General features: G+C 35.4%; 1 long non-coding RNA gene across 4 annotated transcripts in view; it reads right to left on the bottom strand.

The window, feature by feature from the left end:
- Positions 1-19,546, bottom strand: part of LOC116567511 — a 125,032-nt gene that overhangs the window by 58,411 nt on the left and 47,075 nt on the right. The window contains exon 1 of one of the 4 annotated variants that reach the window (XR_004276240.1): positions 9,169-9,709. The exons of the other annotated variants lie outside the window; for them this stretch is intronic. This is a non-coding gene — a long non-coding RNA (uncharacterized LOC116567511). Of the gene's footprint in view, positions 1-9,168; positions 9,710-19,546 lie in introns of those variants that run through there. 4 annotated transcript variants of the gene reach the window in all.

The raw sequence follows: 19,546 nt of genomic DNA, 5'->3' as shown, positions 1-19,546 counted from the left end.
TGAGTGCAGACTTAAAGGAGATAAAGGAGTGGGCCAAAGACATATCTGAGGGAAGACTCATCTGTGAGGAGGAAATGGCAAGTGCAAAAGCTCTGATCCAGAGCTCGCCTGATGTGTTCTAGAAATAGCACAATAAATATTAACTGTTAGTGTTTGGGAGATATTTGCATTCCTAAGCTTCTTTAAGGGTAGAGATCACATCTATTATTTCTTTTCATTTATCATGAGGCTTGGTTCAGTACTGGGTGGAAAGTAGAAGGGTATTTCTTATAATAAATTGCTAACTTTGCATCAGAATGACTCCACTTGTTACAAAAAAAAAAAAAAAAAAAAAAGTAGCCCCCATCTTAAACCTTCAGAATCTTGGAGGTTGGCTCCCTGAAATCTGTATTCTGGTATTACTGGTAAACATGTGCTGTTGTGATTGATTCCTTTTTATTTTTATACAGACCCATGAGTCTGCATTATTCCTGCCCTGCCTTGCAGTGGCCCTATAGACGGATGAACTTGGAAGCTACTTCAGAGGGAGATGCAGTATTTGATAAAAGCCAGAAAGCATGCTGGCATACATTTACACTGGATGAAGTACCAATTCCATTTAGCTACAGTATGAAATGCTTCTTTTATTTGCATGGGAGATCAACCATATAAGGCATAATAACTTCTTTCAAAAGTTCATTGCTAGTCCCATACTAGCTTCTCCCAGCAGGGATGGCTGGCAGCTCTTCTTGCAGTAAGTGGAAAGCTATAGTCTGTCAAAGCATCAAGCACTAATGAAATAAACAAAAACTTTCCTTACCTGAGGCAGGTGCCAAAGCCTGCTACTCTAAGTGCCCCCACTGGACACAATTTAGACTTGCTTTCAAATGCTAAAAACAAATAGGATCTCCTAAGTGCAATTAAAGCTAAGCCACACATTGAATCTATTGATACTGATGGAGTTATTTTGATTCCAAGGCTCTTAAGAGTTGTTCCTGAGAACATCACATAATTCGGTAATTATTATTTTATGCTAATATATGACAAGGAATGTTAAAAACATTCATGAGCTTCCTAGTTTTTTTTTCAATAATCTTGAATCAATAGTGAGTATTTCTCCAAAGGACAAAGTAGTCACATGCCATTATAACACAGTACGGTTTAATTCAAATGATTAAATATACTGTTTTAATAAGATGTATTTCCATATTAAAAATACTTTATACCCCTCCTGTTCCACAGCTCCCCTTCCCCACTCTGGAATAAAAGCCTAATTCCCAGCTCATGCCAATTATTTTACTATTTCTTTTGACTTAAAGATTGTGTTGAAAACGTTCTGTTCTATTGTGCTCTTTGAGCCAGTATGAAAAGGCTCCATCCTCACAAATACCTCTAGTTCTTACCATCAAAAATTTATACTGTGGGCAAGTGAAATTTCTATGGCAGGATAAGAAAGAGGGTATTCCAGGATAACAGGCTTCTCCCAGGACTGTCACCAGCAAGCCAGGGAGTATAGTCATCCTGCCCACAGGCATCTTTTTGGACTTAAAGAAATAAACATAAAAGTTTGTAGATTCATGAATGTTCTTAACAACATTGCTCACAATATCTAGAAAAGACCAATTAATATGCATCCCATGCCGACATAACCTAGATTATTAGTAGCCCAGCAGAGAGACTGAAAGGCCAGCAAGAAAAGGAGAGTCTAGAATGTGGGACATGTCACCATCAAGTAGGGCAACATGACAGAAGAAAAGTGACAACAGAAGAGCCTAAGTCCTTACGCCAAATGGAGGATGTTAAGGAAGATGCTGAGAAACAATGGCCTATGAAAAAGATAGAAGAGAATATTACGACGGGCCTGACCTATTGGAAAAATTCAGGGCACTGTGCACAATACTCAAGACTCTGAAATTCTCCCCACCTAGCCCTTTTCCAATCATCATCAACTCTCCCCAACTGATCTCCTCATTCCCTCTTGGGTCCCCAAATGCTAAGAACTGCAACAGACATGTCCCCCAAGCCTGAATATGGTAAATAGCTTTGTTCCCAGACCCATAATAGACCACTATGCAGACCACTAAGTACCTCACATTCTCAACACACACTCTAAATAGCAACTGATAATTTATTACTATTGACCAGTGAGATGAAAGCTAACCTTTGTGAACTTTTTAGTAGTTTTATTGATATGTAATTGACATACAAGGAACAGTATATTTAAATTGTATATTTTTTTAAAATTATACAGTTAGCCACTGTATAGTACATCATTAGTTTCTGATGTAGTGTTCCATGATTCATTAGTTACGTATAACACCCTGTGCTCATACTTGTTTGTGATTTTTAACCCTGGCCCAAACCAGGGTCATGCCAACTTCCATTGTCCATGCCACCTCGTGGTAGATATTGAAAATTCCACTGTGTCATGTCAATGGATCGTAATTTAGCTAATGAATTCTTTGTTACATATGGCTGCTTCAAGTTTACTTAAGTTCAGAGGCAACTTTGCAATGAAAATATTACAAAAATATACAAGACTATAATCTGCATAAGATAAGTTAGATGAGCCTGTTTTGCTCATCTAACACAAAGCCTGGCACTTAGTAGAGGCTTACTAAGTATTTGATGATTGACTGATAAGTGGGAAAGACCTTCAAGAAACCTTACAATTAAAAAATTATAAGTGTATGGAAGCACAGATGAAGGGAAAACAATTTTATTTATGAGGAATTAGAAGAAGATACAGAGAAAAACTAACACTTGAATTAGGATAATTAGAAATTTAATAGAAGAGGAAAATAAAATAGGAGACAAACATTTTCAACAGAACAGTAGAAATAAGAACAAAAATGTAGACGTGCATTGGCTTTTGACAAAACTGTGAGTTAGTATAGTGTTCATTTTGGGGTAATGATAGAACTCTAGAAGAGTAATAGGCTAAGACCAGGTTGTGCAAGATCTTGTAAACATGCTAAGAAATTAGGACCTAATCTTATAAAAAATGGCAATGGAGAAAGGAGGAGGGTCCCTTAGACACAGCTATTATACTTTCAAACATTTATTCTTGGGATTAAATAGACAAGTTTGTAAAGACATTTGTTCAGGAATGTTTATCACAAAATTTATTACAATATTTGAAATTCTAAGTAACATAAATGACCACTAAATGGGTTTGAAAATTAAATGAATGATGATCCGCTCATAAAATGTAACCACTAAAAATGATGATAATGATCTTTATTTATTGATATGGGAAAATATACACACTATATTAAGGGGGAAAAAGAAGCTACAAAATATGCAGAGCATGATCTCATTTTTGTTTCATTCTATTTTGTTTTAGGTAATATATGCATAGAAAAGATTCTGGAAGGATATATACCAAAATGTTAACAATGGTTATTTCTGGATAGTGTAATTATAGAAAATTTTTATTTCCTTAGTGTGTGTGTGTGCGTGTACATATATACACACACACCCCTCTATATTGCCTATTTTTTACAATGTGCCCGTATTATTTCTACAATCAGAAAAAATACATATTTTTTTAAAGAAGTTAATTTTTTGGTAACTTTACTTATCACATGAGATTTACTTCATCTTTCTCTTTGTTTCTGTGTCTCTGATTCTCTCTGTTAGGTCATAAATATCTAAACCTATCTTTGATGGTCATCTTCACCCTGGCTGGGAACACTTGGGGGCAATTTACTTGATTGTTCCTAAATGCCTGCATAGTATTACAAGAAGCTTGCAAGAAAATAGAATTCAACTTTCAGAATAATAATCATGGTTATGAAATTGCAGGTCCAACTGAAACCCGGGAAGAGTACTGAATGAAGAAGAGTAGTCACTAAAATCTATAAGGCATTGTAAAGACACAGGAAAGAAAGCAGCAGGCAGTCCAAATCAGGGTGTAATTGAGGTCAGGGATCATGTTGGGAAATAAACAGTCACAATTAAACAATGACTGTAAAAAACTGTAATAGTTGTAGATTGTAGTCAGAAAATGAGGAGATCAGATTTGTCAGAGAGCATTAAACATCACCTCTTCAGGGACCAATCAGAGTCTATTTAGAGACAAGGTAAATTTAAGCCTTAAACAGAATCTGTCCTGGCTTTTTTGCACCTCACATACAGAAGAAGACCAAAAGTTCTAATGGCACAGGTGAAATATAAAGAGTGGGCAAGAGATCACAAAAACATATTTCTCAAATTTAAAAAATATGAATCATAAGCTGGGAAAATGAGTGTCTACAATTCTCACTCAGAAAGAAGCAGAAAAGAAAGCTTGCTTTCTTTTAGAGAAAAGATTCTATTTAGAGAACCTTAATCTATTTTTAAATGAGATGGTATACATAACACCTGTTTTATTATTATTAACAATATTTACATAATAAAAAGGCACTTATAGTTCACTACCATATACTTAGTGACTAGAATAATGTTGGGAACATAGCAGATGTTCAATAAATGTTTATATTACGAATTTTTTATTAATGAATTTTTAGAAGGAAAATACGATTGATTTAGACAAATAATAAATCAAAGAATGCAAAAATAATGATTCTGCTAAAATATATTAAACTCTTGATAATAAAGACATGAAGTATGAATAACTGAAAAATCACTGATTTGTTGCTAAAAGATAATGATCTCAAAGGCCACTTTAAGCATTCTCTAATGATGCGTACGATGGAGTTGCAAAGTCTGGGACTGGAAATCAAGTGTTTGAATCCTGGGTCACCACGCAACACTGTAACCTTGAATGAGTAAATTATTTAATGTCTTAATACTAAAAGCTTCAGTTGCCTCGTCTTTAAAATGACGATAATAGTAACCTCTGCCCTACTCATGTGAGTAGTTAGACAGTTAAGCCAGATCATACTTATTTATATCGTAACTTGTTAAAATTCTAAGAGTTCTTTTGGTATAGAAGAGAACTTGGGGGGCAACTTTTTCCTCCATTATTTTAATATTATTTAGTATTTTATTTTAGTATTTTATATTATTTAGTATTTTAGTGGGAAAAAGCAATCAAATGGTTGCCTTCCATTAAGCACATTACAAAGTTATCTCTCTACTCCAAAGTATAAACAGTATCCTAATTTTAGGAATGAAGAACTAATGTTTACAGAGGGCTATACAACGTGTAACCAGTGAAGTGATTAATTCAGTATTGAGATGCATTCCTTTGGCATGTGCTTTGGATGGTGTATTAGTCTCCCAGGGCTGCTATAACAAATTACCACAGAGTTGTTTAAAACAGAAATTTATTCTCTCACAGTTCTGGAGGCTGGACGTCTAAGATCAGGGTTTCATCAAGGTTGGTTCCTTCTAGAGGCTCTGAAGGAGAATCTGCTCCAAGATTTTCTCCTAGCTTCTGGTGGTTGCCAGAAATCCATGGTATCCCTTGTCTTACAAACACATTACTCCAATCTCTGTCTCCATTTTCACATGGCATTTCCCCCCATGTCTTCACATAGTCTCATAAAAACACAAGTCTCAGTGAATTAAGGGCCCACCCTATACCAGTATGACCTCATCTTAATGAATTACATCTACAACAACCCTATTTCTAAATAAGGTCACATTCTGAATTATTGGGAGTTAGAATTTAAACATATTTTTCTGATGGGACACTATTCAACCCATAACGAATGGGTATCCTCAAAACTTTAGGTTATTGAAAATTAATTAAATGAACCATATGTTTAAATGGGCAATTTTATAGGTAGAATCACAAAAACAGGAAACTCTATAGCAGTCCAAACTTCTGTCAGTAGCCATCATTTAGCAAAAGCAAGTATTTAGAGGTAAGGTGAAGAAGAAAAATTAAAATTTTAAAAGGCACACAGAACAGCTCTTAACTGTATTTGCTCAATGAAAAAGCACCTCAAAAAAAACCAATCAAACAAACAAAAAACCTGTGGAGTTACTAGCCCTTACTGTTGTATTCAAATAGTTTAATTACCATATAAAACAAGGAATCTAACCCCATACATCTACCCATATGCAAATCATCCTGAAGATTACTTTCCAGAGAATTGAAATCTGGAGGAGAGAAGCCCCTCATCCTGTCATCAGAGTGTGTTGATTTCAGTGAAGCATAAAGGCACCCAAGCACAGAAAGGTAAGTGGTGGGAGTAGAAGGTTTGTCATTACCCAGCAGTATAGATTGTGTTATTGTGTCTGACCCTGAGTTCTGCATGGTCAACCACCTCTGCATTGAGCACCCAAGGGATAATTCATCATAAATGAAAATGTTCTTGGTAAAGGTGGGGGAGGAGTCAATGACCATAGCTAGAGCTGGGATTTATGACATTATAATAAGTTAATTAACTGCTGCACTCATTGCTTCTTAAAGAATGAGAATAGCATCTAAATGCACATGCTTATTAGGAAAGATATCTTAAGGCATACCAAATGCTTGTTAGGGAAGAAGTCTTAAGATGAATTAAAATACAGAGTTTTATGAGGTCTGGCCTACACATTAGTCATAAGAGCTAGAGAATTACAGGCTAATGGTGTCATAAAGATCTGATTGGGTTACGTTTGTGGGCATGTGCTGAAATTGCCAATTCAGAAATATCAAGGCAGTACTAAAAGGAATAAGCTGGTTTCATTCTAAAATAACCAGTACACATGGATATTAGGCAAGATTCTGAAACTAGTGAAATCTTGACACATTAGTGTCATTTTGATTCATTTAAATACAGTCATAGGAAATCATTGTTTAAAAAATGAAACTAATTCAAAAATGGCTTACAAAAACAATTATACACAAAAACAGGGTGAAAATATTTAGAGAATTCATGCAACTGAAAATATAATCAAGGGAAAAGGGTAAAAACTTCACAAAATTTTAAAATGAGAAGTGGAATATAGCAGATAGAGAAGATTTAGAGTCTAATGTGGTTGTATACTAATAAATTTTAAAATATCATGGAATTTAATGCTTTGTATGAAGTAAAATATATCAAATTAACCCAACAGGTTAAAAATTAAAACAAGTTGAGGAAGTTATCCAAAGCCACATCAAGGCTCTAGAGAAGGAACTCAGGGTCATGATAGATTTACCAGTGAATTCCTTCAAACTTTCAAGAGACAGATCTTTGCCAAGTTATATAACCTGTTTTAGGGCACAGAAAAGATTAAAAGTAATTCAGATCATTCTAAAAAGAAACATACCCTAATTTTTACATTTTTAATAAATTCCAGGGGGAAAAATACAGCTGAATATCACTTAATAAACATATTTTAAAACCTAAATAAAATGCTAGCAAATAGAATTTAACAATATAGTTAAGGTGTTTTTTTATCGGAATCCATGAATAGTCTAAAATTAGGAAATCTAGGGGCGCCTGGGTGGCTTAGTGGGTTAAGCCTCTGCCTTCGGCTCAGATCATGATCTCAGGGTCCTGGCATCGAGCCCCGCATTGGGCTGTCTGCTCAGCAGGGAGCCTGCTTCCCCCTCTCTGCCTACTTGTGTACTCTGTCTGTAAAATAAATAAACTCTTTAAAAATAAGTAAATAAATAAATAAAATTGGGAAATCTTATTGATATATAATAGCAATACTGATATTATAGTCAATAGATTTAAATTCAAACCAAATAAATTTTAAAAGATAATCATCTTAATAGTAGTCTATCTTCTTAACATATTTTTAAGATAACTAATTCAAGCCATCAGCTAACATTTTATTTGACAGTGGTAAGTAATAGAATAAATCTCATTAAGATATGATTAAAATACAGATATGTAAAATTGCTATTGTTATTTAATATTAATATAACTAGTAATAACATTATCTTACATGCATTCGGTTCTTACACGCAAGCAATTGGCTAAAAGATACACACATTATTTAACAGCATTTCAAAAGTTCTTAAGACATAAAACATAAAATTACAAATGTTAGAAAGAAAGAAACAAAATGTGATTATACATAGTTGACTTGCTTTAAGAGCATAAAAATAGAAAGAAATAAAATGAAAAGCTATTAGAATTAATTAAAGGTTGTTATAACATCCAGATAAGAGATACATATTCTAATATACCAAATAACAATAACAATAGAAAAAATGTAAATCAAAAAGAGAGCCCATTTATAATCACAATGCAAAATTTAAATTAAGGGGAAATAATGTGTTATATGACAATAAATGCAATAATTTATTGAGAGATATAAAAGGGGAAAAACAGAATAAAAGAAGAGGTCTAATGTGTTCCTAAGTGGAAAACCTTATTTATAAAACAAAAGTTTTTCTCAAAATGTTAAGTGCATTTATTAAAATTTTAATTCCAATCCCAATGGATTTTTTTTCTGGAACTTAACTGATTCTAAAATTGATTTGAAAGTATAAATAGAAAAGTAATAATTGTTTTAAAAACAGAGATTAATTGTAACAAAACACTAAAGCACAAAACCACAAAACTGAAGTAATTAGAACTTATTGAAAGATATAAGAAAAGGCAGATCAGGGGCACCGGGGTGGCTCAGTGGGTTAAAGCCTCTGCCTTCGGCTCCGATCATGATCCCAAGGTCCTGGGATCGAGCCCCACATCGGGCTGTCTGCTCATCAGGGAGCCTGCTTCCTCCTCTCTCTCTCTGCCTGCCTCTCGGCCTACTTGTGATATCTATCTGTCAAATAAATAAATAAAATCTTAAAAAAAAAGAAAAGAAAAGAAAAGAAAAGGCAGATCAGTAGAAAAAAGGAGACAACTAAAAATACATCCCATTACACATGCACATTCAGTTTTTGAGTAGACCTGTATGACATAGCAGAGGAAAAGTAAAATTTCAACCAAAAATAATCACATTTTATCTATAAGAGGTATATAAAATTTATCTTAGCCTATATTGAGAGGAGGAATTCCTAAACTGAAAGTCAACTGGAAGACAGAGAAGGAGTGGGAAGGGGAGGAAAAAGACATTTATAAAAGAAAGACTTTTATAAATGAAAATAATTGTTTAAAAAAGAAAGAAAGAAAGAAAACTAAAACTAGAACAAAGTAAAAGAATAGACTATATAAAGAATAAAGACTGTGCCAGAAAAGTAAAGAGTAGGATTAAAAGATAAACAATAAGTTAAGGAAAATACTTGTAGAGAACGCATCAATTCAAAGGGATGATGTCTTGGGGGTTCCAGTTCAAGATGGTGGTATACGAAGACTCTGAACTCACCTCCTCCATGGAATAAACCAAATCACACCTATTAATGGAATAATTGCTCCTGAAGAACTGAGGGCTGACTGAACAGCTACTGAACAACCAAAGACAGAGCAAATCGCAAGAGAACAGCAAGAGAGACAGAGACATAGTAACAAAGGGAAGCCCCACCCCCGACATTGTGAAAGGCAGGGGAGAAGGAAGGTATTGAGGCAACAGGCACTTATCTCTCTGTCTTTGGGCACAGAAGAAAAGCCACAGTTTAAAAGCGCAACTAGCATATAAAAGAAAAAACACTAGTACTCTGCCAGTTGGCAGAGGAGCTATGGGAAGGCTCTCCAGGTCAGAGGGACTAGAGAATGACACAGTTTATGTTCCCATCCAACCTTGGAAGCCTAGACTGGAGCAGGACTCAGACACCATGGCAAACAGGTCAGATGGTCACAAAAGGCCTGCAACCTCACCAAGCTCAGGGTCCCTAAGCCCATACCCAGCCCCCTATGGTAGTGGGGCACAGAAAACAAGCTGTGATTTTGTGGTTTTTTTGTTTTTTCTTTTAATTCTTACTGTTTTGTTTTATTTTATTTTTACTTTTTAAAATTTGTCTTCTCTTGTTTTATGTCTATTTTTTATTTTGGTTTTGTTCTTTTTTTCTCCTGTTCTTTTTTTTCTTTTCTTTTTTTCTTCTCCTTTTTTCTCTTCTTTTGTCTTTTTTCTTTCTTCTTTTATTATTTGCTTTTTTCTTTTATTATATTGTGTGTGTGTGTGTTTTTAATTCTCTCTGTAAAAAGCCATAGTTTAAAAGAGTAACTAGGGGCACCTGGGTGGCTCAGTGGGTTAAAGCCTCTGCCTTTGGCTCAGGTCATGATGCCAGCATCCTGGGATAGAGTCCTGCATTGGGCTCTCTGCTCAGCAGGGAGCCGGCTTCCTCCTCTCTCTGTCTGCCTCTCTGCTTACTTGTGATCTCTGTCTGTCAAATAAGTAAATTTAAAAATATTTAAATAGACAAACAAACAAACAAATAAATAAATAAATAAAAGAGTAACTAGAATATACAGCCACTATTCCAGCCAGCCCGTAAAAGTCACCAATGATACAGTCTACATAGGGGTAACCATACACAGGACCACTCCTTCAACATTAGAAATAGCCATTTGCCTAATCCATAGAAACAAACACAGAAAGTCAAACAAAATGAGGAGACAGAGGAATGTGTTCCAAAAGAAAGGACAAGAAAAAACAAAATAGAAGAATGCAATGACAAGAGCTAAACAATATGCCTGATAATTGAAAATAATGAAGAAAGATACTCAAAGAGCTGGAGAAAAGCATGGAAAAACTTAGTGAGACCTTCAATAAAGAGACAGAAAATACTAAAAAGAACCGATCAGAGCTGAAGAATATAATAACCAAAATTTTAAAAACACACTAAAAGGAATCAATAGTAGATCAGATGATGCAGAAGAATATATCAGCAATCTTGAACACAGAAAGCACACAAGCTGAACAGCAAAAAGAGAAAATAATTTTTAAAAATGATGATAGATTAAGAGATCTCTTGGACAACATCAAGCAAACATTTGTATTATAGTGGTCCCAAAAGAAGACAGAGAGAGATAGAAAACTTATTTGAATAAATAACTGAAAACCTCCCTAAGGCAGGGAGGGAAAAATAGAGCCAAGTCCAAGAAGCACAGAGAGTGCCAAACAAGATGAACCTATAGAGGTGTACACCACTAGCACATAATAATCAAAATGTCAAAGGTTGATGATAAAGACAGAATCCTGAAAGCAGCAAGAAAGAAACAAAAAGTTACCTAACAAGAGAGAACCTATAAGACGTTCAGCTGATTTTTCACAGAAACTTTGCAAGCCAGAATAGAGTGTCATGATACATTCAAAGTGCTGAAAGAACAAAGCTACATTATTTTACCCAGGAAGGTTGTCATTCAGATTTGAAGGGGAGATAAGGAGTTTCCCAGAGAAACAAAAGATGAAAGAAATTGTCACCCTTAAACCAGCATTACAAAAGATGTTAAATGGACTTATTTAAATGGAAAAGAAATTGCCATAATTAGGCACAAGGAAATTATGGATAAAAAGATGTAAAATATGACAATATATACATGAAATGTGGAGAAGAGAGTAAAAAGGGAAGAGAAGGGGAAAAAATCAAAGAATAGAAAGTGTTTCGACTTAAATGACCATCAAATTAATATGGACTGTTATTTACTTAGGATGATGTATATGAACCTCATGGTAACTACAAATCTAAAGCCTATGACAGATACACAAAAAATAAATAAAGAGAAATAAAGCAAAAGAAAAGAAAAACCCACTATTGATAGTCATCAGTCACAAAGAAAGAGAAGAAGAGAAGAAAGGAACAAAGAAGAACTACAAAAACAAACGGAAAACAAAATTTTTAAGCGGCAATAAGTTTATACCTATTAATAATTAAAGGTTAATAGCCAAAATGCTCCAATCAAAAGACACAGAGTGGTGGAATGGATAAAAAACAAGACCCATCTATATGCTGCCTACAAGAGACTCACCACAGACCTAAAGAAGGGATGAAAAAATATTCACCATGCAAATGGAAGTGAAAAAAAGCTGGGGTAGCAGTATTTATATCAGACAAGATAGACTTTAAAACAAAGACTGTAGCAGGAGACAAAGAAGGGCATTACATAAAGATAAAGGATCAATCCAACAAGAGATATAACAATTGTAATTATCTACACACCCAACATTGGAAAACTCAAATACACAAAGCAAGTATTAACAGACATAGAGAAATTGGTTGTAATACAATAATAGTAGAGGACTTTAACACTCTACTTACATCAATGAATAGATTATCCAGACAGAAAATCAGTAAGGAAACAATGTCTTTTAATGACACACTGGAGCAGATAGACATAACAGATACATACATTGCAGTCTATCCAAAACAACAGAATACCCATTCTTTTCAAGTGCACATGGAATATTCTCCAGAAGAGATCACATTTTAGGCCATAAAACAAGCCTCAGTAAATTTAGGAGACCTGAAATTATACCATGTGTCTCTTCCAACCACAACAGTATGAAACCAAAAAATAAATCACACACACACAATAAAAAACCTAGAAAAAAACATATACACATGAAGACTGGATAACATGACACTAAACAACCAGTAGGTCAATGAAGCAGTCAAACAGGAAATCAAAAAATACATAAAGACAAATGAAAATGAAAACACAATGGACCAAAATTTCTGGAACACAGTGAAAGCAGTTCTAAGAGGGAATTATATAGCAAAATAGAACTACTTCAAGAAACAAAACAAAACAAACAAAAAAAATTAAATAAAAAATCTATCTTTATGCCTAAAAAAGGAAGAAAAAGAACAAACAAAATCCAACATGGGTAGAAGAAAGGAAATGATAAAGATCAGAGGAGAAATAAATGACACAGAGACCAAAAACAACAAAACAACAACAAAAAACAGTGGAAAAATATCAATGAAACAAAGAGCTAGTTCTTTGAAAAGATAAATAAAACTGACAAACCCTTAGCCAGTCTCATCAAGAAAAATAAGAGAACTGACACAAATAAAATCAGAAACAAAAGAGAAGTGACAACTGATACTATAGAAATATCAAAAATAATAAGAGAATACTGTGAAAAACTATACGCCAACAAACTGGACAACCTAGAAGAAATGGATAAATTCTTAGTAACATACAATCTTCCCAAACTGAACCAGAAAGAAATAGAAAATCTGAATAGACCCATTACCAGTAAAAAAATTGAATCAGTAATGAAGAAAAACTACCAAAAAATAAGATTTCCAAACTGATGGCTTCACAAGTGAATTCCACCAGATACTTAAAGCAAAGAAATGATGTCTATTTTTTATAAAGTTTATGTAAATTGATACACATCTCCTAGGTTAGATAGGGGCCATGCTGCTAAGGTTAAACTCCAAAGCTGAAAGGGCCCAGGTGAGCAATGGAGACAGGTAAAGGGACAGGCATGCATAAAGACTTAATGTGCAGCCAATAGGAGATGGCAGCCCTGGTTTTTGGGGGCAGGGGAGCATTCCAGGAGAGTGCTGTCAAGCTAGAATGTAAGCCCAGTATTACCAGATCTGCTCTTTTCAGGAGAAACCAAAAACTGACATCTTGTTTGATGCTCACCAATTTATTCAACACTGTGCTGATAAAGCAAAGCAAGCACAATGCTGTATAATCCACAGACGTTAGTTAATGGGGAAATATTATGACTAAAAACACATGAAAAAATGTGTTGAAGATCAACTACTGACCTTGTTTGTGAATTAGTCATAGGGCTCTTATCTATACAGGGGACTCTTCATGATATAAGAAATTGCCAACAAGTAAGAAGCACTAAAGGTAGTGTCTAGTTGCTATCCCTTTCTAATACCCACTGGCTCAACATCTCACCATGGGGCCTGTCCCAATCCCTGTCATGAACATCCTAACACAAGCTACCCAAACACACACATTCTTTTGCTCTTGCTGGGTTTTTTCCCGGAACACTTTCTATTCTTCATAAAGAAAATCTTAATTACTCTTTAAAGCTTAATTCACTGTAAAACCCAAGAAGGAATTAACCATAAGATCAACCCCTCTAATAAGTATGTGCTTTGAACCGGACAGTGGGCACTGGAGAAGCAAACATGATAAAATCATTGCTGCCTTCATGGGACTTCCTCTCTGCTTTCCCACAGCACTTTATTCCTGTGTTACAGCCCTAAGCATGTTCATAGTTTTAATCATTAGAGTTCTTAGAAATTGTTCAATTCCCCCAACACAGTGTAAGCTCCCTGAGAGAATGAATGTGTCTCCCCATAAAACCAGCTTTTCTGGTAGTTCATATCTTTTATTCCCTACTATTTCAGAGTTTTTAAATAGTTTATGTATATAGTACACATTGAATGTATGCAATATATTAGATATGTAGGGCATCTATCCTATCACAAAAGACCACCATGACTAGGAAATCTTAAATTTTCTCTGGAAAACTCAAACTAGGGTGAACTTTTTATATTTAGAAGTCAAAACTATTCATCACAATTTCCCAGTACGCTGCCACATTGCTACCTTCTGCTTTCCCTAAAAAGTGACAAAAACACTGAAACATTAATCAATCCAGATATCTGCTAATCACTCTTACAGTTAACTTGAGCAACAGAGAAAGGAGTCAGTATTCTTAAATCAACCCTGCAGAGACATATTAGCATAGAAACAAAACACAAACTCACTTTGACATCTGGAGTTCTGTGCAGCAACTGTGCCCAATACATAAGTATATCAGTTATGACCCCTCAAAGCAATGGCAAAATCATTTCCTCTAAAGCCACAAAAGGTTTCTATAACAAGACTGTCTTGGGTCGCCATGGCTAAGGTCTATAGTTTTGGCTTTAAAAAAGTGTTCATTGTCAAGATAGTAAGTGTGAGGGCAAAATCTGAAACTATATTCAATGCTGTTCTGACTGTGAATTCTCAAAGTGCTTTGTAGGGAGTGTGGTTTGACTTTTCAAGCTCTCTCTCTGTGTCTATCTTGATCTGTGGACTGAAAGTTCTCTGAAGGAGAGAAGACATAGAACATGTAACTTGTAGTGCTTTGAAAAATTAATTGCATTTGGTAGGTGTGCAGAGAAGGCTTTTCACTATTAGAATATGTATTATATTTTATCATACAACATGAAACATGAACACTTTGCATTTGAGAGTAAACCATGACAACATTACAATGTTTTCAGTGTTTGACTTTTAAATCACCTCGCATCCTATTTATAATCCCCAATATGAAATACTGAAGATGATTGGAAAAGTCAGAGGACTTAACCAAACAGTGAGAAAGCCAGTAAATGGACTCCTCCCTCAGTCTAGAGTCTTTTTAATTACAGATCACAATTAAAATGTTAAAACTGATATGCCTGAGACATCTAATACTAAATACTAGAATCATCCAAAGCCACAAAAAAATACAAGTTACTTATTCTGAAATATTAACTGAATGCAATAAATTGTCCTTAAATATAATCACTCAAAGATAGGACTGTTGGGATCAATAAACATTCATAATAGAGATCACTCAATTATTCATCTAGAATGTAAGGTCCTCAAGAACCTTACAGCCTAAAGGAGGTGAAAAGATAAATGTAGTTGGAGAAGCAGCTCCTACTGTTTGCCAGAGTTGTATTTAAGTTGTTGACTTGGAAGTATTTACAAGGTTCCAACCACATTTGTTTCTCTACTGCTCTGTGTTAGAAGGTCATGTCAGAGAAATGACTAACACTTCGTATAGTCACAGTGTTAGAATTTGAAGAATCCATAGAAATGATCTGGTTCCTCATTTTGTTTTTTTTTTTTTTTTTGTGTGTGTGTGTGTGTTTTCTTTACATATTCACAAAGAAATTCCATAAACGTTAAGTGCTTGTTCAAAGTCACACACAATAGAGCAATAAATCTGAGACAAGAACTTAAGTTTTCAGCCCCTTCATTTTTCTTCTTATACTGAGATATCTTTAAGAGGAATAGGTATTAACCACATTTTTCCAAAAAATACAAATTGCTTCTTACATTAACATACCCAACTATGTATGCTGTGTCTTTCAACTGACTTTTAGCAATTCTATCTCAGCTATAGTCTAGTGACCCCCCACAACAAAATGCACACCTCTTTATACATATTTTATAATTTGTTTTAAGATGTACTTTACAAGGTGTCTAAGTTTTTCTCTGGTATCCTGATTTTAGTTAATAGCAGAAAACAACAACAAGACCAAAAATATAAAATAACAGTCCTTGATCTAGACCTGTTTAGTGTTCCAAAGGGAAAAAAAAAATGTACCAGGGCTGCAGGCACATGAAAACATGTCAATCAGATGTAATTGCTCTCCAAGAGAAATACTTTTCAGGCAAGTAAAAAAGAACTCATCCTGAACACAAGGCTTTGTAGCAGCAACTAATCTACTAATGACAAGCTCAGTTTGTTATTCTCAAACTCGTTCAAGAGTCAACATCTGAATCATGACAGAAAAGGATGACCTGACCAAGTCATAGCTCTTAAACAATTATAAAAATGATATGTTCAGGCATTTATAGATTATATATTTAAATTATATATTATACATGTGTGTATGTATATATATGTTATAATGATATTTCATTATATCATTCATAGTTGCTAAGAATAAAAGCTTTCAAATACCTCATGGTTACTAACACCAGTACAGACAAGTATCAGAGCTCTAGCACATTAAAAAACAAACAAACAAACAAAAAAAAACCCTCTGCTTTTTTTGCACAATAACTCTTTTTTTTTTTTTAATTTTATTTATTCTTCAGAGAGAGAGGGAGAGAGAGGGAGCACAGGCAGACAGAATGGCAGACAGAGGCTGAGGGAGAAGCAGGCTCCCTGCTGAGCAAGGAGCCGGATGTGGGACTCGATCCCAGGACGCTGGGATCATGACCTGAGCCGAAGGCAGCTGCTTAACCAACTGAGCCACCCAGGCATCCCTGCACAATAACTCTTAAGGACACTCAATAGGCCAGATTCTGCCTAAAGACAGTGAAGCCCACATCCCAGGGGGTACTATTTGAAGGCTATATTTGGCCGGATGCATATAAAGACAGCTTTAAAATTCTTTCGCTATCTCTTTCCATTATTGCAGGCTACTTAAATGGAAACTTAATAATCCCTACTACAAAGGACAACTGCAAACTTCAAAAAAGAAGGTCTTGGCCTCTATTTTTGCTGCTTACATTCATTACCCAAAAACTGAAACATCATATTTTTATAGCACCAGAGTTGGAGTATTCACTAACTGGAAGGTATAAAAGTTAAACAAATAAAAGAAAGTAACAACAACAAAAAAAGAAAGAAAATTAAAAAATCCTAAAGTAAGCCTCAGTCAAGAAGTTCACAGTAACCTCCACTTAAATTTACTATAGTTGGAGGCCATCCATTAAAACATTTATTCTCTGAAATGTCATACTTAGGAAAGCCTATACACTGTGTATAAATGTCATTTTAACTTTCAAAATAATTGATGTCCAGTTTTAATAGTGCCATGCAAATGAAGAGTATGTAAAGTCATAATCTAATAGGGATTGGGCAGACAAGATTGTTAGATAGGGTGCCCTTTTTCTCTCTAATTGTTATATGGCCCCAATTCTCAGGAGAACGCACAAGAGCTTAAACACTTCTAGATAATTTGTTTACCCCCTAAAAGCTCCTCCCCAGGGTGCTCATAATAGCTCATAATTAGGGTATAGATTGGCCACATTTTACTAGAGGTCAAAGTTAGGGTGAGTTAAAGATGGATCCAGGCTCCACCCCTTCTTTTTTTCTCTGCCTGCACTCAGGCAATGGGATGTGTCTGCATGTAAGTTCCAGGCTGTAAGTGCAGCAGCCTATAAGAGGCAGACAGCAGCTCTGTGCACGCTGATTGTTGGTAAGAATGTTTGGTTGGTGTGGTAGATGCTGTGATATATAACCCAGATCCTCCTTCGAGGAAGGATTTGTTACACCAACTGCTAGAATCACTGTCAGCTCTTCTGAGGACTGTATTAGTCACAGACGGTCATTCCCATCCTTCCCAAGGTCACTCATCTTCCCAGGGCATCCTGGGATTGATACAGAACTGTAAAAGCCTGGCCATCTTGGCCCACCTCAGGAAGACTCTGAAAGTCCATTCTAGCTCCAGAACTCCCAAGGAGTCAACATAGACTGTCACTGGGCGTGCATCATAGATCAGCTTCTTCCTTGGTCCATACCTGTTTTCATGCCTTCCCTTCAACAAGTGTGGATCCACGGGCACTCATTAATAACCATCCTGTACCCTAAACTTTAACATACAGTCTGCTTCCTGGAGAGTCCAACCTGAGGCAGGAGGATTTTGACCTTCACCCTTAACGCTCTAGATTCTATAGAGTGGGAATCTGTGTTTAGGTTTGTAGGTCAAATACTCCTGCTACTGCTTCATTTAGCAGAGAAGTCCTGGACTTGAGTGTTATGAACACATGAGAGTTATTAATAAAAATTGTATTTCACTTTCATTTTGGGTATCACCATCATATCATGGCCCACATGCCACTGGAGCAGATTAAGAGTGGATGAGAAAATTTAACCAACAAAATCCCACTCTATACCTGTAATAAAGTCTACTCCTGAAGTCAAAAGGAAAGGAAAGAGTATTCTAATCCAAATATGTCAAACCTTCTTCAAATCACCTAAATTTGACCTCTTGAGATTCCTCATTTCCATGACAACTATAAGGAGGAAGAGTTAGTGAATAGTTTGCAAAATGCAGAGAAGTTCAGTGACTGAGGAATTTAAGGAATTAAATTTAATTAGTTAGATTAAATTGAGGTGGACTTTTCTTTGTTGCTTAATAAATGGAGTGAATATGGATCTGCAAGATCTTTCCTACCCATTCCCACCAAAAGAGCAATAGATGCCCTGTTTTCAAAAGACTAGTCCTCAGGGAAATCTTCATTTAGCTAGTTGGAACATTATGAGAACATTCACATTTCAATGCATACTACATGGCCAGCATTTGTAGGCAGAGGAAAAAGATATAAAATAAATCCACACTGCAAGTGGTACCATGGTCTGATATCAGTAAACTTATTTCCTTTGTGTTGCTGAAGAAACCTTAATACTTAGATTCCTGAATTCTACCTACATAAAAATATAAAGATTATATTCCTTTTTCTATTGTTATTATATTATGAATCTGGAAATACTTTATGCACAAAAAAATGAAAGGAAAAGTATTTTGTAAACCCACAGGGATAGCAGTCAGAATCCCTTACATTTTGGGTTTGTTGTTGTTGTTATTTAAAGATGTTATTTATTTATTTATTTGATAGAGAGAGATTACGCACAGGCAGGGGGAGCAGCAGACAGAGGGAGAAGCAGGCTCCTGGCTAAGTAGGGAGCCCAAAGGGGGACTTGATCCCAGGACCCGGGATCATGACCTGAGCTGAAGGCAGATGCTTAACTGACTGAGCCACCCAGGCACCCCAGAATCCCTTACATTTTGATCTCAACACCTAATCTAGTCACCTGGACATTGTCCTTCATCAAACTATACAAATATCTGAATGTTTTTGTGAGGCAGAGCAATACTGCTAGCCAATTTTACAGAAAAGGAAACCAAAATTGAATTTAAGTTACTTACCCAATAAAATGCAACAACAGACTGAATGTCTGAGGCCTTCCAAAATTCATTATGATGAAACCTAATCCTCACTGTGATGATACTTGGAGGCAGGGCCTTTGGGAGATTAGGTCATAAGGGCAGAGCCATCATGAATGGGATTAATGCCCCTATAAAAGAGACCCCAGAGAGCGAGCTCACCTCCTC

This window comes from Mustela erminea, chromosome 10 (assembly GCF_009829155.1).
Source record: "Mustela erminea isolate mMusErm1 chromosome 10, mMusErm1.Pri, whole genome shotgun sequence".
NCBI classification, from domain to species: Eukaryota; Metazoa; Chordata; class Mammalia; order Carnivora; family Mustelidae; genus Mustela; species Mustela erminea.
This window is presented reverse-complemented; position numbering and strand designations above follow the sequence as displayed.